The 22,571-nt window shown below is 40.6% G+C and overlaps 1 protein-coding gene across 1 annotated transcript in view; it reads right to left on the reverse strand.

The window, feature by feature from the left end:
- The window catches only part of LOC114468623 (voltage-dependent T-type calcium channel subunit alpha-1I-like), a 189,142-nt gene that overhangs the window by 108,482 nt on the left and 58,089 nt on the right, over window positions 1-22,571 (reverse strand). The gene's annotated exons all lie outside the window — the stretch shown is intronic.

A 22,571-nucleotide genomic window follows, 5' to 3' on the forward strand; every position in this document is an offset into this window, starting at 1 on the left:
CAGCTGATGAAGCCAGTGGAGAGACACTCTGCGTATCGCAGACATTCATTTATTCATACAGTCTAAGCAGGAATATACTACAGTGAAACAATGTGTTCTCATCCCAGTGTGTGTGTGATATATAGAGGACTACCTGAATAGAAACACGTCTGTGATGTAATAAAGTGAAACTGATCAAAGCCCTGTTCGTTTATCATCCCATGGATTAATATTGTATAATCTCACGCTTTTACACATTAACAGTGTCAGCAGCTTCCTGCCTGTATTCATTTCTTCATGCGTTTTCTGCAGCAACAGTGTTGTTTTTGGTCTGAATTATAGATTAAAATTTTTCATATTTCTTAAGAATTGTTCCTCAATTGTGACGTAAATTGCTCTCCACAGATTATCCGTGATTGTGATTGGTCTGACGCTGCAATCTTCACCCATTTCACTGGAGAGCGCACTGAAATTACCTCGCTTAAGTGAAGGTATTTATATCCAATTTCGTAGCACAGGTCCCAAAGGTCTAGCACAATGGAAATTGTTGCAGGCACTGTGTGGGTCAGTTCAGCTTTTAAATAGTTTATATAAATATCCGTAAGTGTCAACATTTTAAGGTCAATCATATAGTTCTTTGACTATTTAAAAAAATATTTTACACCAAAGTACACCACATGACAATAATAATACCGATACTAATAATAATAATAATATTCTAGTGGTTCCCAGGTGAAAAATCTGTGTGTGACACCTAATCCAAAGACAGAACCACTACGCATACCAGCCTGTGAAGGAGGTAAGATGACGCCAACCGTTCCTTTCAATCAAAATGCAAACACAAATGCACAATAGGCTTTGGTTTATGTCTCCACCATGCTAAGACACATTTTGGCATGGATAGTTAAGTGTTTCTTCATTCCTTGCTCACCCCTCCCTTTGTCATAAAGCACAGTGTGCCAGGCCAGGCTGAGCAGATTGTCTTGGGTGGTTGACAGAGAGGATTCAGCTTCTACTCTGACAGTTGTTGTTTGGCAGTGTGTGAATCATTCCACAACACATTTAGTTCCTAATAAAGGTATTACTACATTCAGCAGTCATTTATTGAGTGTCACTGAGTTTAGTGGTTAATATTTTACTAAGTCACTTTTATGGTTAGCAGTTTTAAGGTGGCTCTTGGCAGGTCTGACGTCTTTTGTAGTTCGTCGGTGAGTTTACCATTTTATTAGCTCAAAAGCACTTCAGAAAGATAGTTATACAGCACCACATTGACTGTTTTGTTGAACTCACAACAATACAACAGTCCTAGTCTTTTTTTAACCTGGAAGTGTGGAAAGCAACCAAAATGCAGTTTTTGTTTAACTTAGATATCCTATTAATGAATTAACTAATGTCTCTCTTCTGCTTCTTGATGAAGGCGATCACATTTGTCTTTGCTCCCTCTCTTCCCACCTTTATTCGTCTTTGCTGCTGCTTTTGTTTTGTCTGGTCTTGTAAATCTAACAGGACCCTCTCTTTGCAAGTCATCCAAAACTGGAATTATAGAATTGATCAGCTGGTCTTTCAATGCAATCGATCACATTTTTTCGACAAAAAGATCGGGCAGGGGTGAGCTCGCCTGTCCGAGCGGGAGTTTTGCGGCTGGATATGCACTAGACCCTTGGAACAAGTGGCGAGTTGTGTCTGTCAATACTTTTTGTGGAAGACATGGATATGGTAGCAGGCATGCTGCTGATTGGAGCTGGCAGCTTTCTGACCTATCGCAACTTTCGTTTACGTTGAGAACTGTTATGGGAAGGTTGCCAGTCATTTCTGAAGAATGGGGTAGGGCTCTCAACACTCAGACTCGTGATGAATAAACTCAAAAGCAAGCAGGAGCTGGAGCTGTTGGATCATTTACGCGGAATTGAAACCAACTTGGAGAAGTTGAGTGCCCGGCTTGCAAGTAAAGGCCACCTTATTAGATTAATGCACAGAGAACCGGAAAACAAGGCGATTAAAATTGACCTAGCCTGAATCGAAACCACATTGCTTATCTTCTTTTGGCTCCCTAAGCCAGCTATCCAAGGCTGCCTCATCTATCTATCACCAGGAAGTTTCTGCAGACAGACAGTGTTTTGCTTTGTGCATGTACGCACGTGCATGGTTTTATACTGTCCTCCCCAATAGGGAATTCAGTTTAAAACCTGCCTTTTCCCCTCACCTCTCCTCCTGTTTGTTTCCCCACTTTTCATCTAAATATGATGGCGCCGCAAATGGCCGCCTCGGTGTGTTGATGTGTCTTCATTCAGCTCCAACTGCCAAGTTAAATTTTTTGTACTGTTTTTTAAACTGCACCTGGTGAATAAAATCCTTTCTGATTCTGATAAATTATTTCTGTATACACTGCCCAGATAGCAAATATATCAAAACCTGGCCACAACCAAGCCATCACAATGCCAAGGACAGCCTTAAATATGGGCCACTATTGGCTCATATCCAGATTAGTCAATGCTAACTTGCCATAATTCAGCCAAAATGAGCCCAAATAGGTTCCAAGATAACTAGCCCACATTTGCAGCATTAACTGTAACTGTGGGACAATTTTGGCTTAATTCCATTTTGGACGGGCCAGAAGGATGCAAAAGTGCTGCATCATTCAAAGATATGGCCCACATCCCTATGCTATATGGGCATTTTTTAAAAGCTATCAGCTGAATAAGAAACAAAACGTAAAGATTATTATTTTGGAAACTACGACTAAAATGTGGGTGTTTGCTCATTATAGAAGTTACCATGGTTTAGATCCTCAGCTATGGTTGAAGCCAATTTATTTATTTCTTCTTTGTATTATTGCAAAGTGCCATGGGTAAAGTACTGAGCCAAAGACACAAGAATAACATATCGACAGACACATTAAGTTATTGTACAACGACAAACATTTTAATTAATAGTCTTTAAAGTCAGTAGCTTTTTGTAAAAATAGAAGGAAGGAATAAAAAGGAAGAAACAAAATCTTGCACAATTGGAACTTAAATTATTTTCCACAAAGGCGTCTGTTAAAAATAAAAGGTTTGTCAAAATGTACAATTATTTTTTAAAATAAAATAAAACCATTGAATTAAATTTAAGATTAAGAAAAAAAAAATCAATCTCTAAGTACAGTTAATATTCTGAACTCTAAAACTGAAAAAATAACCTCCATTCAATGCTGTTTAGGTACGTTTAATCTGATTGGTCGGCTATGATGTGATGCATTTGATTGTTGTCTGGTCATTTAATTTTTTGTAGTTTCACAATGTCCGTTGATTATTTTAAAACAAAAATAATAATAATAATAATTTACTCAGTAACGGTTGGGTGTAGAAATGTAACTAATCACTTCACTTATTTTAAAATATTTTAAAGTACAAGTAAAATGACTGATTTAGAAATATACTCAAAAAAGTACAAGTCCTCATAAAAGCAACTCAATTACAGTAACAACACTTAATCCATTACTTTCAACTCTGAAAAATAGGTAAATGAGCAAATATCAGTAACTGTTTCCTAAATGTTCCAAACGTTTGAAACCTAAATGATCAGGATACAGTGGTAATTACTAGGCAACATGAGTTCTGCTTTGTGATTATCTGAAACCTAATTAAAGAAAGAACAAACGTGTTCCCTGATGTATAATGATGACCTCGTCCCCTGCAGATGGGTTCGTCCCACTGTGATGACACTTTGAGGTTGTGATTAGTGGATCTTAATGACAGCTGATTGGACGAACCAGAGAGGGAAAGGTGATACCCAATGATGAGACCACAGAGTGCTGATACTGACACCTGAACAATGTAACTGTGATACTACGACTAAAAGCTTTATTTGTCAGTGCCATGGTGGGATTCAGAATAACAGCATAATGGTAGGTTAATGTGTCTCAACATGGCATCTAAACTAATAACAGACTTAATGACGAGACTGAAAGAAACAGAGACAAAAAACACCAAATTCTCATTTTAACAAGAGTGAGTTGATGAATGCTCAAAATAAAACATAAATACAGAATTTTAGAAAAGATGAATTATAAACCACAAAAGCAATATTTTCTGTTTACTATTCCCTATTCTACGTGTGTGTGTGATTGTGAAGCGAATTTCTCCCTGACGCGGTGTCTGTTCGACCTTTTTAACAGCTTCCAAATAGCCAGAGTGCGTGCAGCCGTTATTTTGGACTTATTTGGTGATTATGTTTCAAAACGTTTATTTTCATTTTATTATGAAATCACCGTGGAATCAACACTGGTTACACCGGACGGAGGATTAGACCGAAGAGAGGGGAGGGCCGTCTGAGCAGCCGCATTTACACTGATATATTAGCATAGCTCTCAAGTCTCATGCATTTCAACCTGATGTGAGTCACTGAGTGCGTGCGGGCGGTGTGCGTGCGGCTGATGCGTGTGCGTCACACTGATTTACTAGCAAAGCTCTCAACTCACGCATTGGGCGTGAGACCACACAGGCGCGGCTGGTGTGCGCAGTTGATGCACGTGCGTGGAGCCCACGAACAAGAGATGGACAGGTCGCGAGTCACACACACACACACACACACACACACACACACACACACACACACACACACACACACACACACACACACACACGTGATGTGCGTGACTGATGCACGTGAGTGGAGCCCACGGAGGAGAGACGGACAGGTAGCGAGACACACACGCGCATCTCAAAACACGACCTCACTACACATAAGATATTTATAATAAGAATATACTAAATGAGTCAAAATACACAAAACTAAATATTGATACAAAAAATTAACAGAAATGACAACAGAAACACACTACAATGGCAACAAAAAACAATTATACAAAAATGCACAAAAAGGACAACAGAAAGATACAAAAATACACCAAAAAAAAATATATATATATATATATATATATATATATATATATATATATATATATATATAAAAATGAGTATAAAAACAACAAACACATTTATCATGTCCCATAGAATCACACACACTATTTTATTTTGCACCTGCAAATATAGCCCTTTAAAACACTACAGAGTACAGAGTATGTACACCTCTTTGTACATCCAAACACATACTCATTTGGTGACAACTGACAACCCTACTTAAGCTCGCACTATATGAATATATACTTCCGATGGGCACTGTACTAGTTTTTGTTAAATTATGGGTTTTTTGTTTATTAGTATTTATTTTTGTTTCCTCACAGGAGTTAAAAACTAATATTTCATGAAATAATTGATTATTATTCCTAAAAAACAGAATTAAAAAAATGTGGAACACAATAGACAACTACACAAAAATATATATATTACTTAATTTACTACTTTGTATGCACTCATTTCATAATACATAGGCAAACTATATACCTAAAATTTTATTTGAAATATTTTTCTAATAAGTATTTCACGAGTAATATAGTTGTCTTTGTCACATTTTATTTGGCATTAGAAAATAATTATGCACATTTACAGATATTAGACATGATATGGGTGATAACACGTGTTATAGAGGCTATTTTGCACAATAGACCTGAATTTCGGCTTTTACTCGGACCCGTCTGTGTGTATGTGTGTGTGCGGTGCGGAATTCTGCCGGAATTATAATTCCGGCTTTTACCCGGACCCGATGGAAATTGTGTGGGAGCGAGTGACAGCAGAAGTCATACATCTGTTAAATATTTGTTTTGGTTTTCTGTGCCTAAAAAAGATTGCTGATTGTTTAAATAGAGCGGTGCGGACATATACCTTTATGGTGGGAAGAGTGAATAAAAATTATTAGAAGGTTTAAAATGTAAGTTATCTCAGAAAGTTGTCAAATCACCGCGTTAGGTTTGTTCTGAAGCAATCGCGCACATGACTGAGGCTGAAAGCTTACGTAACTGACACACACACACACACACACACACACACACACACACACACACACACACACACACACACACACACACACACACACACACACACACACACACACACACACACACACACACACACACACAGAAGAGATAGAGGCCTCCAGCAGCCTGGACACAGTAAAAATCAGCCAGTTTGTAATAAAAGGAAACAATAAACAGCATCAAATTACCAAATCACCACGATGAGTTTGTTCAGAAGCAATTATGTCCAGATTCTGACTCAACGTCATTGCTCTAGAGGCTGATAGTGCACAGTAAGAAGAACTGATCCAGACTGTAGATCAGTCTGGATCCAGTCAAAAGTCAGCATAAAAAGCTGTAAATGGACTGATGAACAGACGCGGGGCAGTGAGGAGGAGACTTCATGTGGAGATGGAAACTCATCAGTTGAAACTCATCAGAATATGCGTAAATGCACAGAAATCTTTGTTATTGGGAGTCTAGCAGCCCACTCACCTGCCCGTTCTGATTGGCCGAGTCATTTAAAAGACACCCTCATCAGCCAATAGAGTGCAGCCTATGTGACGGTGTAGTCTTTACTTAGATTTTTCTTTAAAAATTACTAAATTATTGGAATGTGGCCAATACAGCAGTGTGTTAAAAAGCCCGAAAAATACAGTCCTCGCTAGTCGTGAGTTAAATGTTGTTGCCTGGCCATATAACAGACAGAGTGCAAGGCTCCACTGCTGAAACCATTGCATGCTATTAACACATAAATATGCAGCGATATAATACAGTATGTTCATTGCTTATGGACTATTTTTTTGTATATTTGGGCATACAAAAATGTTAATTGGCTTGAAAATCACAACCACAATGACTAGTTAGCGAAAATGTTAATGCAAAGCTCCGATAAGGTTTTCATATCTTTGGTGTCAGCTCGCAATCTACATATCTCATAAAGAAAATCAACTCAGCTGGTCAGGGAACAGTTATGACCAAAACATTTATTATATCACATATAATTTAAAAGGGTATTGGAAAATGAGATTAAATGTTGTGGAATAATATGAAGATTAAATGTGATACTGAACAAATACTGAATAATATTATTTAGCAATCCTTTGGAACACTAAGCTGATGTGAAGTGTATATGACATAGTTTTCCTTGCTTGGAAAGATAAATGATTAAAAATGACAATCAAAAGAAACCAGGGTGAGAATATACCTGCCACTTCGTTCCTGGAAATGTATCAACTCAACTTTCACAGGAGAGAAGCAGCAGTGTTTCGAACATGTGTGTCTCCGATGGAGGCCTGAGGCCAGTCTAAATGTATTTGCTCCCCAGGGCCTTTGTCATTAGGCCAGTGCGTTGCTTAATTGGGTGAGGAGAGGGAGAAATGGGTGCAAGTGGATGAAAGATGTGAGAAAGAGAAGGAGAGGCCCTGAGGATGTGACAAAGTATAGTGAGAGCTAAATAAAAAGAGATGACTGCCGTTTGCGTCCAAACAAATGACCGATTTTACAGAGGAAATGAAAACGCAAACCATTATTTAATGAGTTTTTACACTGGTTTCTCTCCTCGTCTCCTCCACATGACAAAACTCCTGCTGTTCCCAAATACAGATGGACAACTTGCCTCAAGCTTGGAAACGTCATCACAACTGCCAGCGAGGGCTTCACACTGAAGGTCCTTTTGTTCCTTTATCACAAGCTGTGTTTCCATTACCCTTGAAAATGTGCAAAATCTAAATAGCGCAATAAAAACTGGTGATGGAAACACCTGAATTTCTAAAAAACACTCAAATATCAGAAAAATGTTTTTTCGCTTTTATGAGGAGGTATTTTAGACGTTTCGAAATTGAAATGTGACATACCTGGTGACATGAATTTAAAATGATTACTGCCACATTAGAAGTGAAACAACAAAGGAATGCAGAGTGTTATAATAAGGTTCTGAGCATCCATCTTTCTGCAGCAAAGTCTCACGGGATGAGATTTCTTGGGAATTACGAGGCTCCAGCCCAAAATAATGTTCAATGGAAACACATTCAAAGTGCTATTACTTTGTCAACATTTAGAAATATCGCTTTTATTTTTGCACAAATGGAAACCCAGCTACAGTATCTTTTTTTTTCCCTATATCCTCTCTTATCTCCTTATCCATCAGTCTAGATGTCTACTTGTCACCAGGCGCGTCTCACCCGTGGGGGATGCGGCACCCGCACTCATAAAAACAAAAATTAATCCCCCTCACTTTTTACAGAGTGATTAAAGGATGAAAACGTATTGGTCCAGTTAGATTGATTGAATGATGATCAAGCCATTCACAGACAGCCATTTAACGGTGGCAAGAAAAGAGGGAAAAGTGACTAAAAGGGCCTTAACGCAGTAAAGAGTGGCAAGAAATGACATAAAAAAGGAAACAGTTGCTATGTAATGGCAAAAAAGTAGCTTAAATTAGCAAAATGTGGCACACAATAGTGAAAAAGGGAAAAAATTGGAACAAAAAGAGGCAAAATGTTATTTATTGGGTAAAAGGTTGGTCATGAAAAGTGGCAAAAAATGGTTAAAGAATCAACAAAAATTGGATAGAGGGATATTTATTGGCAAAATGAAGCTAAAATCTGGATTTTTTATTTTTTTTAAATAAAATTTTGGGAAAAGAGGCAAAAATGGGACAAAAGAAGATGCAAAATGGCCAAAGAAAAAGGTAAAAAGGGGTTAAAAAGTTTCCCCCTTTTAACATTTTCTGGGGGAATAATAATTCAAATTAAGACAAAAAAGAGCCACATGTTGAGTTTCACTGACTTAATCATGGTTTTAGTAAATTAATTTAATAAACTGAATTGGGAGTCGACGGTTGCCCTACCCTTAGAACACCTTCACTTTTAAAATTGCGGCTCCACCCCTGCCTGTAACACACTACAGTAGTCCCTCGGTTATCGCGTTCTAAAAATAACCCGCAATAGGCAAAGTCCGCAAAGTAGTCAGCTTTATTTTTTACAATTATTATACATGTTTAAGGCTGTAAAACCCATTACCACACACTCTATACACTTTTCACAGACAGGAATTAACATTTCTCTCTTGTTTAAACCTTCGTAGATTTTTAAAACATAAACCTGTTTTCAAACATACAGCACTTCAGAGTCATATGCTGTAAAAAAATGCATCCAAAATTGCACTGTAAAAAAAAATCTGCAAAACACAGAAGCTGCAAAAGGTGAACCGCGATATATCGAGGGACTACTGTAAATACATAATGAAAAAAAGAAGAGGAGCACACAGGACAATAAGAGGCCATATTGGTGGTGGTGTTGGTGGATGAGGGGGTTACCAATTGAGGTTTAGAAGGGGTCAGGATGGGCTCATGCTCCTTGGGAACCTCTGTGATACGGCGCCGTCCAACAAAACAGGAAATAAATAGCTTTAGTCCAATACATTCTCACAAATAATGAGGTCACAGACAGGACATTGTTCCTGGCATTCACACATTTTTTTAAAAAGCTTATTACAGACAGCAACCAGGATAAATGAATAAATAAAGCCATTCACACACACTTGGATAAAAATTATTAGGCTAATATATGCACCGGCACATGCAAGTGTGTTTTCAACTAAGATTCCTGCTTTGCTTAAACTAAAACCTCAGTGTCCTCTGATAGAAAAACATTCACTGCAACACATCTGATGCGTCTCTCATTCTAAGTGACAGCTGTCAAAATATGCCATGTTTCAGCACCAAGGACAGCGCAAAATAATCTGTCATCATCTGTCCAAACTTCCCTGGTCTCAACATAGGTGTTATCTTTGATACTGACTTATCTTTTAACTCTCATATTAAACAAGAACAGCCTTCCTCCACCTCCGTAATATCTTTAAAATCAGGAATATCTGAGGAAAAAAAAAAAAAATGAAATATCTTGGCCCAGAGTGATGCTGAAAAACTAATCCATGCATTTGTTACATCTAGACTAGATTATTGTAACTCCCTACTGTCAGGATGTTCTAGTAACTCACTAAAAAGTCTCCAGTTAATTCAGAATGCTGCAGCTAGAATATTAACAGGTACTAACAGGAGAGAGCATATTTCTCTAGTATTGGCTTCCTGTAAAATCTAGAATAGAGTTTAAAATCATCCTGTTAGCATACAAAGCTCTACATGATCAAGCTCCTGTGTACCTTAAAGACCTGTTAGTGCCCTATCGTCCAGGCAGATCACTCCGCTCTCAGTCTGCTGGTCTCCTGGAAGTTCCTAAAGTATCTAGAAATAGAACAGGAGGCAGATCATTCAGCTACCAAGCTCCTCACCTTTGGAACCAGCTCCCAGTCTTAATACGGGAGGCTGCTACTCTCTCCACCTTTAAAGTAAACTCAATACCTACTTATTTGCTAAAGCATATACCGTATAATAGCGTTAACCTAAACACTAGGAAAAAGCTCTAAACTTAAAAATAGGAACTAAGATTATAAAGTAGAAGACCAACATTATATTCAAACACGATCCACCATCTACACATAGCTCCAATGGGCTGCAATGAGATGTTTTGTCCAGGGACACGGTTGTGCCAGGTTGTAGACAACCCCCCACTTCTGTTCCTTGTTGCATACCCATCATACTGCTCACACTGCTTCACACCATTTACACTGATATCCACCCCAAATATATATATATATATTTCCTGCAGTCTGTGCCTTCTCCTCGCCCTCCGCTCTCTTTTCTGTTTTAGGTGTCTTGATGCTGGAGATAACGGTTCCTGATCGATGGCTCACGGCACAACTAATCTGGGACACTTGGATGGGCTGATCAATGGTTCGCGGCTCAACTAGTCTGGAACACTCGGATGGACTATCCTTCTATCCTATACTGTTTGTCCCTCTGTTCATTAACCCTAACCAGTCGAAGCGGATGGCTGCCACCTCTGAACCTGGTTCTGCTGGAGATTTCTTCCTATGAAAAAGAGGGAGTTTTTTCTTCCCACTGTTGTTAAATGCTTGTTCATGTGGATCTTGTTGGGTTCTTTCTTCTTTTTTACTATGGACTTTATATTTTGTTCAGCGCTTTGAGATGACTTTGTTGTATTTTGCGCGATATAAATAAAGTTGAATTGAATTGTTTTCCTTACTACAAAATTCACTGGTACCATTGTTTATACTGGGGTTCCTAAAAAAAATCTACTGTTAATGGTGGGGTTGTTACTGGGTTTTCTGGTCATAATTGGTTTATGCTGGTTTTGCTTGTCATACTGGGGATTTCACTGGTACTGCTGTTTGTACCGGCTTTCTTACTGTTTTTTCTGGTTATACTGGGTTTATACTGGTTAGCTGCAAAATGTTTCTACTTTTCACTTTTCCTTCAACTTGTTCAATCTTTTAACACATTTTTCAGCATTTTTCAGCTATTTTAATAATTTTCTAATTCTTAAGCTTTATTCAACTTATTTCATATTCAACTTTTCTCAGCTTTCTTCAGATTTGTTCAATGTTCTTCAGCTTTTTAGAACCTTTCTAACTTTTTCCCAGTTTTAACGTTTCAACTCATTATTTAACCTTTTAGAAATCATGTCATCTTTTAAATCTACCTTTAAACATTTAACCATTCAGGTCATTATTTAACCATCGGGGCACCTTCAAAAAAGCTTTGCATCTCCTCCAAAGCCAAGCTAAAGCATTATGCTGCTAACTATGAGTTCGACGCCAACTTAGACTCCGCATTACGTGATCAATTTGTCAGTGGTATTAAAAGTGAAACATATTAGAAAAGACTACTCTTGGAAAACGGTCTCACCTTTACTAAAGCGTTCGAGATTGGACTCAACATGGAGTCGGCCGACAGAGATGCATGCCAGCTAAGAGGGGTTGAGGGAGAAAGAGTCGGGGCAGACAGTGCTCACAAAGTGGAGAGGCAATGCGGCAAAAGACTTGCAACAGGTGTAAAGGAAAAAATCACCAAGCAGATAAGTGTCATTTTAAAGTGGCTAAATGTCATACCTGTGGAAAAACAGGACACATTAAGGAGGTATGCCGCTCAATGGCAGAAGCCCACAGTGGAGAAAAGTCATCAAGCAGTTTTCAAAATAAAATAAACACAAAGTATGTGGAGGCTGAAGAGGACAGAGCTGGAGTTGTTCAGCATTTTGACAGGCACAAGAGGATGATGACAGGTATAAAGCAACATATAGAGTAGCAAACACTGATTTAGAGTACTGGTGCTGCTAGAAGTGTTATGCCACATGTTGAATATTAAGAGAAATTCTCTCATCTACCACTAGAGTCATGTAAGGTAAAGTTTAAAGCTTTTAATAGAAGCAAGATCCCTGTGTTGGGACAAATAACAGTGCAGTTTAACTATGAAGAGCAAGCTGTAGATTTACCACTTTTAATAGTTAAAGGATATGGCTCAACACTGTGTGGCAGAAACTGGTTAAAAAAGCTCAGACTGAATTGGAAACAAATGAAGAGTTTAAATGCACTCAGTTATGTTTCGCTGGATGAGGTGCTGAAGAAACACTCAATGATGAGTTAGAAACACTCAATCCTAGTTAAACCAGATGTGCTGCATATGTTTTGTAAACATAAACCATTTGCTATGAAAGAAAAATTTGAGAGTTAAAAAGGCTGGAGGAAGCTAACATAATTGTTCCAGTTAAACACAGTGAATATCAGCTCCCATAGTACCAGTGCAGAAAAAAGATGCATCACTACATTTACAGTATGTGGACTATAAAGTGTCAGTAAATCAGGCAGTTGTAACTGAGATTTACCCGTCACCACGTATAGAGAAACTGTTAGCGACCTTTAGTGGTAGTAAAGTTTTTTTATAAGATAGACTTAGTTGCAACTTACCAGCAGGTTTTACTAGAGGAAGACTCAAGAAGTACACAACTATTAACCCCCATAGGGGTATGTTTTTGTACAACAGACTTCCTCTCACCCATCCTTCTTCCAGTGATAAAGGTACAGCTGAATCAACAGCACTAGTCTCCGCACTGTTAGAGGGTCACATGCATGAGGCATCCCTAAATGCTACACAGATCGCAACAGCTACATGCACTGACAGTGAGTTGGCACGTGTGTACAAGTATATTATGGAAGGCTGGCCCACACATGTTGATGAACACTTGAAGGTGTTTTTCATTCAGAGAAATGAGCTGTCTACTGTGCAGGGCTGTGTCCTATGGGGGACCAGCGTCATCGTGCCGTCAAAATGGAGGAAAGCTGTGTTGATGGAAATCAACTCAGGGTACCAAGGCATAGTGAAAACTAAAGCCTTAGCACAAAACTATGTATGGTGGCCTAATCTTGACTCTGACATGGAGAAAATTTGCAGAGAATGTGAAATTTGTCAGCTGGACCAAAATTCATGCATTCAGGGAAATTCCAGGGAGAGACTAGACTACTTTGCTGGACCATTCCTGAATAACATGTCCATGTGATAGTGGTTGATGCTCATTCCAAATGGTTGGAAGTGTTTTGCATGTCACAAATCACATCGCAGGCTAGGGTCGTGAGACTGAGGAGACTGTTTGCTTCATGTGGCCTGGCAGAGCAAATCGTGACTGATAATGCGACCACATTCACATCGGCCCAGGAGTTTACAAAGAAAAATGGAATTCAGCACACTACTAGTGCCCCTGGACATCCAGCATCAAACAGACTGGCTGAAAGATATGTACAGACATTTAAAGCAAGTTTGAAAAAGCTTGCCAACAGCCTCCGAGTATCAATGACAAGATTTCACTGTTCTTGTTGCAGTGAAATATCTACACCAAACTGTACCATTAGGCAGTCTCGCACTTATCTTTTCCTGCATCCAAACACAGCTAAACTTCTTTAAGCCGAGCATCAAGGAAACGGTGAAGAAAAAAACAGTATGGATAGAAAAATGTACATTATTGCAATGTTTCGGACCGCATCCTTGATTCGGAGGACAGTGTATCTGCGAAGCACTGTTGGAGGGGATCACAAGTGAATACCTGGAATGGTAGTGAGACAGACCATTAAACCACACAATTAAACTGTAACCCGCATTACAAAAGGTGATGTCATGATTGACACCTCAGGGTCACACCCTGTGAACGGTGTTCCATGTTGTTATGTACCTAAGTAAAGACTTGTGAAGTGAACACTGCATCATCTCCTCCTTGTAAAACACTGCATAGTGTTTTTATCTTTTTATTGTATTTGTTATGTACTTTTCTAAAATATTTTTAATACAATGCCAATAACATTTCTGTGCGTTGCCTCTCTAGTTCTTTGTAGTTGGAAATAGTGTAAAACTTTTCACAGACAGTAGTGGAGGTGTTGGTGATTGTGTTCTCATTCAGCTTGTCCTCCATCTTTTCTGCGGTAGCATTCTGATTCTGAAGTAAATCAATCTGCTGCTTTAGAGCCAGAACCTCAATCTCATGCTTCCTGCTAAGCGCTGCATTAGAAGAGGCCATGTAGTCTATTTTTTCCTGGAGACTTTTGTTCATCTTTTGCTCCAGCTGCAGCTTTTTGTTCAGCTTTCTCTGGTGAGTAACGTAGGCTACTTTAAGTTCCACGTTTTCCTGGTCAAGAACCTTCCTTGGATTCTGCCATTGAGTATTTTGGATCTGTTTGGCTCTCTTGGCACTGCTGGGAATTTCTGGGTTGGTGTATTTCTTCATCTGTTCTAGCTCTTGCTTTGCCTGCCGTTCCTTCCTTCTGAACATATCCTTCAGGGATTTCTGTCGTACAAGCTCAGCTTCGGTTTGCTGCAGTTTCTTAGACAGCTCCTCTAACTGTTTCCGTGCATTCCACAAGTTTTGTTTTTCCATATTGACAATTTCATTCAGTCGCTGTATTCTTGCCTGGCTGTCCTGGTCGTTCCAGTAGCCGTGGTTATTAACGTTGTACGGCATGGCGGCGTTTCTGTTGTAGTACCTTCTTAATGTTCGGTTATTGTTATACATTCTTTGTTTCTCTTGTTTTGTGTATGGATGAATTATTCTGTGTCCCTGTTGTAATATAATGTGTGGAAATTGTGAGTGTTTTTTTTTAATTATTTTGTATTCTTTCTGTATTAAATGTCTTTTACAATCTAGGTTGCCTTTTGAGCAATAAATTAATAATGATACTTTCAGAGTTTGAAAGCAGTGGTGATAAAATATCGCAAAACTTGCTTACTTCATGAAAGATTCACTGCAAGTAAGTCACTGAACTAAGCCACTGGCATATAAGCAATTGACATGAAAGCCAGGTTCCAAATTTACACACTTCCTGTCTGACTCTTTTCAAAATAAAAGAATTAGAATCTTCATCTGACGAAGGCGCGCCCCAGGGAGCCAAGCCGAGGACCCGCAAGGGCCGACGGAGCAACCCACGGCCACACCCCGCCACCCAGCAACCCAGGAGGCAATCGCCGACCCCGGGCAGCAGCCACCCCCAAAGCCGCCCACACCCCGGATCCCCCCGGACCGGAGCCACGGACCCCACCACCCCAGGCCCCCCAACGGGACCACCCCCCAGCCAACCCATCCGGCACGGCACCGCCCGCCCCCCAGGCGGGAGCAACAGCCCCCCCACCAGCCCCCAGGCAAACGGGAGCCCCCCAAGCCCAGCCCAACCGGATGGCGGGCGCAAGAGCAAAGGAGGAGGGGGGGGAGGACGAGACAGGGGGACAGGGAGCAAGGGGAAGGAGCGGCAGAGGAGCACGCAGGGCCCCAGCCCCAGAGGCCAACCAGATGCGCATGCAAGGGGCAACAGCGCCAAATCGAACAGCCCTGGGACCCTGTGAACACCCAGAAGGAATGCACACCCGCGCCGAGGCAGCCAGGCACTCCGGCAACCCTCCCCAGCCAACCCGGCCAGAACTACCCCAGAGGCCCAAGGGCGGCCCAGGCCTACAGTTGGACTAGTGCGTTAGTAAAAAGTGGTGCTGGCAGTCGCTCGCAGGCTAGATCATGAGGCTTTAAAAATTTAGATTTAATGCAATTAAAAAAGGAGTCCAACGCTCCTCAAAGCACATTATTTTTTTTTGTTTTCTGAGAGCAGACATCTTTTCCATGGAGATAAATTCTATGAGGAGATTTTGCCATTGGTTTATGTTTAAGGATTTTTTGTCTTTCCAATTTAGTAATATTGTTTTTTTTGCTATGGCTAGTGCCGCAAGGATTGATTGTGATCGGTTTGCGGGAAGTTGAAGCATTGTCAGGTCTCCTATCAGACAAAGATTTAGAGATAAAGGAATTCTGCAGTCCAAAATGGAGGACAGTTTTTCAGTAATTAGAATCCAAAAGTGTTGCACTGGGGAGCAAAGCCATAAGGCATGTAAATAGGAATCCGCTGTATTCTGGGTGCACTGAGAGCAGATGTCTGTTGGGGAGAAGCCCATTTTATGCATTTTCTGTTGGGTAATGTGGGATCTGTGGAGGACCTTGTATTGAATTAGCTGAAGATTTGTGTTTTTCGTCATCTTAAAAGTATTACGACAAATTTTTGTCCAGAAATCAATGCTCGGGGTGATTGAGAGTTCGGCCTCCCACTTAGCGATTGGTAAGTAATTACAGTTGGTGATCGAGAGAGCTCTGTATATTTTTGAGAGTTTTTTTGATTTTGTTGAGATTTTTTTCATATATATAGCCAGTTCTGGAGGTTGTAAAGTAGTTAAGTCTAGTGGAGTAGTTTTCTTTATTGTTTCTGTTACTTGTAAGTACTGTAGAAAGTTACATTTATTTATACCGAAAGCTTGGGTTAGATTATTATATGTCCTAAGCTTGTCATTTTCAAAGAGGTCTTGGAGATGAGTGATTCCACTCTCTTCCCATGTCTTCAGATAAAGTGGTGTTTTTTTATTTTTAAAGTCGGGGTTGTGCCAGATTGGAGACAGTATACTAGTTTTTAATTGAACATTTGTGATGTCCAGGGCTTTCCACCATGCAGTCAGTGTGGAGGCAATTAGTGGGTTTTTAAAGCAGTTGTGATGTTTGAGGGTCGCAGTGATAAAAGGGAGATCAGAGAGTTTAATGTGTTTGCAGTCTAACTGTTCTATTTCTAGCCAGGTGTTGTAGTAATCTTTTGGTTTTAGCCATTCTGTTAAATATAATATTTGGTTTGCTAAGTAATAATGCATGAAATTAGGGGCTTCTAAACCACCCTCGTCTTTGTTTTTTTGAAGGGTTGAAAGGCTTATTTTAGGTTTTTTATTTCTAGCATAGAATTTTGTAGTTGCAGAGTCTAATCTTTGAAACCATTGTTTTGGTGGTTTTAGTGGTATCATTGAGAACAGGTAGTTTATTTTAGGTAAGATTTTCATTTTAACTGAGGCTATCCTGCCAAGTAGTGAGATGGGGAGATTGTTCCATCTCCGCAGATCTTCTGTGACTTTGTCCAACATCGGATCATGATTTAGTTTAATTAATTCATTTAAGTTTGGTGATATATTTAAGCCTAGATATCTAATTGTATTTGTGGTGGAGGGGTGTTGTGGATTTTGGTTTGCAGGATTCCATGAATTTTTTGTCAAAGGGAGGATTGATGATTTTGTCCAGTTAATGGAATAGTCTGATAATTTAGAGAAGCTGTTTATTAGATTAAATACTTCCTCCAACGAATATTGCAAAAAGCAAAGGTGAGAGTGGGCAGCCTTGTCTGGTTCCCCTCTGCAGTGTGAAGCTTTGGGATGTTATTTTGTTTGTGGTTACTGAAGCCTTAGGTTTATTGTACAGGGTGGAGATCCATTGGATGAATGATTCTCCGAAGCCAAATTTGCCAAGGACAGCTAGGAGGAACGACCAGTTGACTCTATCAAATGCTTTTTCTGCATCGAGTGACAAGATTATTTTTTTCCTTTTAGAGTTCTGTGCCATGTTGATCATATTAAACAGTCTTCTCACATTGTCTGTGGAGTGTCTATTTTTAATAAATCCTGTCTGGTCTTGGTGTATAATTGACTGTACTACTTTCTCTAACCTGGATGTGAGTGCTTTGGAAATAATTTTTAAGTCTGTGTTAATAAGTGAGATGGGACGATAGCTTGAGGGTAATATGGGGTTTTTGTCTGGTTTAAGTAACAATTTAATGTTCGCTGTATTCATGTGACCTCCTACATGCCCTTTATTTTTGATCTCCGTTACTACTCTGAAAAATAGTGGAGCCAGCATTGACCAGAAATGTTTTAGGAATTCAGCAGGGAACCCATCTGGACCTGGTGCTTTGCCTGTTGACATGCTGTCTAAAGCATTTTGTAATTCTTGTAAGGTTAATGGTGAGTCTAAGGTGGTTTTCTGATCTATAGTGAGCTGTGGTAGGTTTAGTTTATTAAGAAAGGTTTTAATATCTTCCGGGTCAGGGTTTAAATTTGATGAGTATAAGTTTTGATAATAATCATGAAAAATGTTATTAATGTCCTGAGGTAGGTTTAAAGTTTGACCTGCATTATCAGAAATTGTTGCTATAAAGGAATTTTCTTTATTGTGTTTGAGCTGATTTGCTAAATATTTGCCTGATTTATTATTGTAGTCAAAGTTTTTGTATCTTAATTGTTGCAAGATGAAGTCGGTTTTTTTAGATAAGATGATATTCAGATTAAGTTTTGTATTTTGGAGTTTTTCCCATAAAAGTTCAGACGGGTTAGCTGCGTATTCTTCCGTAAGTTTTTTGATCTTTTCTTCAGTTGTTTTTTCTGTTATCTGTTCCTGTTTTTTCTTAAAAGAAGAGTATGATATAATCTTCCCTCTAATGACAGCCTTGCCAGTTTCCCAGAGTAAGGACGGTGATATTTCCGGGGAGTCGTTTGTCAATAGAAAGTCCTCCCATTCTTTTCTTATAATTTTTTCAAATTTACTGTCATTAAGTAATGAGGTGTTAAAGCGCCATAGAGAGGATACTTTCTGATTAGAGTCACACTGCAGGGAGAGGGATATTGGGGCATGATCGCTAATAATTATAGGATGTATTTTAGAGGACATCTTATGTACGATGGAATTATTTGAAAGAAAAAAGTCAATTCGGGAGAAGGATTTATGCACGGGGGAGAAGAAGGTATATTCTTTTTTAGTTGGGTTATTCAGTCTCCATACATCTCCTATTCCAAGATCTTCCATGTAATCCATTAATACTTTAGCGGATCGAGATGGTTTTGTATTTGAGCACTTACTAGATCTGTCCAATGATGTGTTGAGCACCAGATTGAAGTCACCTCCGATGATTAAAGATGAGTCTGCAGAAAGGTCTGAAAGCTCTGAGAAAATTCTATGGAAAAAATCAGGGTCATCATTATTGGGGGCATATATATTTAGAATTGTGAAACATTTGTTATAGATTACTACTTTGATAATAATATATCTACCCTCTGGGTCTATGACGGAGTTGATTATGTTAACGGGTAACCTTTTGTTGAGAAGAACCGAGACTCCTCTTTGTCTGGAATTGAAACATGAATTATATATCTTGTTAAAATTTGAATCTGTCAGGGATTTTTCTTCTGATTTAAGTAAGTGAGTTTCTTGAAAGAAGACAATGTCTGCATTTAATCTTGATACATAGTCAAATATCTTAATCTTTTTAGCCTGTGAGCGAATGCCACGCACATTCCAAGATGTTACTGTAAACTGATACATAGTATAAGGTGAGTGTTAGTCCATACAGGTGTGAGCATAAGTGAGAATCTGTGAGCATTTGTGCACTGTGTTGTAAAAAGCTTGGATGCAAGGAAAGAAAGAAGAGGAGACACATTTATCATGCGATAGCACCACGGGGTAAAGGACTGGATCGAATAGGTTAGTGAAAAGCACAAACATACAACGACAACATCCAATATCAAAAGAGTAAAAGGAGTAAGGGGTAATTATAGGAGGTATAGGAGGTGGGGGGTGTTGTGGGTGTTGAGTGAGTATGAAACAAAAAAAAGAGTGAGGGGTTCGAGACGAGTGAGTTGACATGAGGGTAGAGAGTGTCCTGTGAGAGAGTACGTGCCAAAAAGTGTTTACCAAAATCTAAGCCAATATGTAGCATACATACAAACATACATACATACACACACGTGTCTATATATACCTATCCATGTTTTTATTTTAGTGTTATTATTATCTTTATGTATTTATTTATTTTAATTATTATTATTGTTATATATATATTTATTTATTTATTTTTTATTTTTGGAGTTATCATTATTTTATATTTATTTCCTCTATTTTTATATATATATATATATATATGCATACATATACACATATACATACACATACATATATAAACATATACATACATACACATATGCATACATATACATACACACACACATCTACATACACATATAAACACACACACACATATATATATATATATATATATATATACACACACACATATATATACATACACATACACACACATCTAGACACATTTTTTTTGTTTTTTTTTTTCTTTTTTAAATGTATTTATTGTTTTTATTTGCTTTCTTTTTTCTTTTTTTTATTTTTTTTATTTTTAATGTACGGATATATATATACATACACACACATACAACATATATATTTATTTAAACTTTTTTTTTTTTTTTTTTTTTTTTTTAAATAATGCTACCTTAGCTTCACCATAAGTGGAGAATTATCCTTTCAATGTTAACTCACATAACACCTGTGTTTTTTTTGTTTGTTTGTTTTTTTTTTTTTTTTTTTTTTTACTTTATTATTTGTATTATTTTTTGATTTGTCTTTCTCAGTAGAGCCAGGGCGTGATGTTTAAGTCCCTAAACAGTTGGCCATCTATGTAAAGCTTGTCTACGACCAGTTTGGAATTTTTGCCTTTCTGTCGGTTTTCTTTAAAGATAGGATACAGGGTTTTTCGACGTTCGTTTATTTCCCGAGGGAATTGATCGTTCATGCCGAATTGCGTACCTTTAAGTTCCCGACCTTTACTTTTAACCTGGATCTTCTGTTGAAAGTGCTCAAATTTGGCAATGATGGGACGTGGACGGTTTCCTCTACGTGGTCCGAGGCGATGGACACGGTGAAATGTGATGTTTTTCACGGTTTCTGCCGGGATTTTAAGCGCCGACGACATGAAGTCTTTCAACAGAGCATGTGGGTCATCGTTGGGGGTTTCTGGAATACCTGAGAATATTACATTGTCTCTCATACTGCGAGATTGGATATCCAGGACTGATTCTTTAAGAAACTTGTTTTCTTTTTTCAGCTCTTTTACCTCGGAGCTCACCGCAGATAAAGCCGAATGGATATCATGATTATCTTTTTGTAAGTCCTGGATTTGTTGATAGGCAAATTCCAGGCTGACTTTCATTTCCTGAACGTCTCGGTGCAGTAAGTCGAGCACATCCAGCCTCTTAATTATGGTCTGTAGGAGTTCCGTGTGGGATTCTACCTCGAGGTCTGATGTATCGGTGGCCGAATCGTTTTTCCGGCGCTTCGCCGACTTACCTGATGTACTGGCTTTTGGTCCGGACTCCATCACGTACTCAGCGTAATATCTATCTATGAAGTCCTCGAGGTCCTCCACTCTGGCTGGTGAGAGGGCGCGTGGTCGGCTCTCGTTGGTGGCGTTGATTTAACGGTAAAAATCGTTAATATGTGCAAGTAAACAGGATCGGTAAACTAGTCACGGCAGCGAGCCGCCATGTTGAATTTTCTCAGCTTGTCACGTGACTCTCAGAACATCTCGCGTGACGGGCCGGGCGGGGCCCCCCTCCGGTGTGGCCAGTACGGCTGGGGGTGTGGGGTGGGGGGGTGCTATGGGGCCTCCCCGGGGGTCGTGTTGGGTGGGTGTGCGGGGGCGCGGCGCGTGGCTCTTGGCCTGGTGGATCCGCGTCGGGATTGGCTGGTCTGCTGGCTGGGCGCACCGGGCGCCATTCCGGGGCGGGGGTGTCCCGGGGGTGGATCCGTGGTCTGGGTGTCCGGGGGCGTGCTCTCCTGTCATCTGCCCGGGGACCGGCCGCGGCTCGTGGCGGCGCTGCGCAGCCTTGGGTGGGGCGGGGCTGGTGGCGTGGGGCCCGCTGTCGTCCGGGGTGCGCTGGCGTCGGGGGGGTGTCTCGTGCCGGTGCGTGGGTCGTCGGGGGTCCCCTCCGTGGGGGGGGGGGCTCTTCTGGCGCCGTTGGTGTGGGATGGCGGTACCGGGCTGGGGGTGCTTCGGTACTCGGGCTTGCCGGTCCGTGGCTGGCGGGGTGGCCCTGCTTGGCGGTGGATGGTGTCCTCTTTCGTCGGGGGGGCCGGGGCCGCCTTCCGGTGGAGGGTGTTGTGTCGTGGCGCCGGGTGGGCCTGTGCTGGCCCTGGTGCGGGCACGGGCCTCCCCCCTGCTCGGCCGCTCTCCTTGGCGGCGGGGGGGCGTCGCTCTGGGCCGGCGTGCGGCGGGGGTCGCTCCCTGGGGCACCGGGGGACGGGGTTGGTGCCTGGCTGTGCCCGGGGGTGGGGGGTGCCGCTGTGCTCCGCGGGGCCGTCGCAGTCTGGGGGGTGCCGTGGGGGGGGTCTCCGGCTTTGCTGCTCCGGGGCCCACAGTGCCGCTTGCCCGTCTGCACCATCTACCATCTCGCGTGGCCCGCCACGCGGACGGGCCCGGCTCGCACCGGACAGTCCTCCTACATGTACACTTCACCTCACTCCCAGCTGGTCTGGCCCATTCACAATATGCACCACACACCCATACCCAACCCTTGGGGGGCTGGATGGTGGGACTGGGGGTGGAGGGGGCCGCCACCTGTGTCACTATGTAGTGGCGTGGGGGCGGCACTCCCACCTCTAGT

This window comes from Gouania willdenowi, chromosome 8 (genome assembly GCF_900634775.1).
Source record: "Gouania willdenowi chromosome 8, fGouWil2.1, whole genome shotgun sequence".
Taxonomy (NCBI): domain Eukaryota; kingdom Metazoa; phylum Chordata; class Actinopteri; order Blenniiformes; family Gobiesocidae; genus Gouania; species Gouania willdenowi.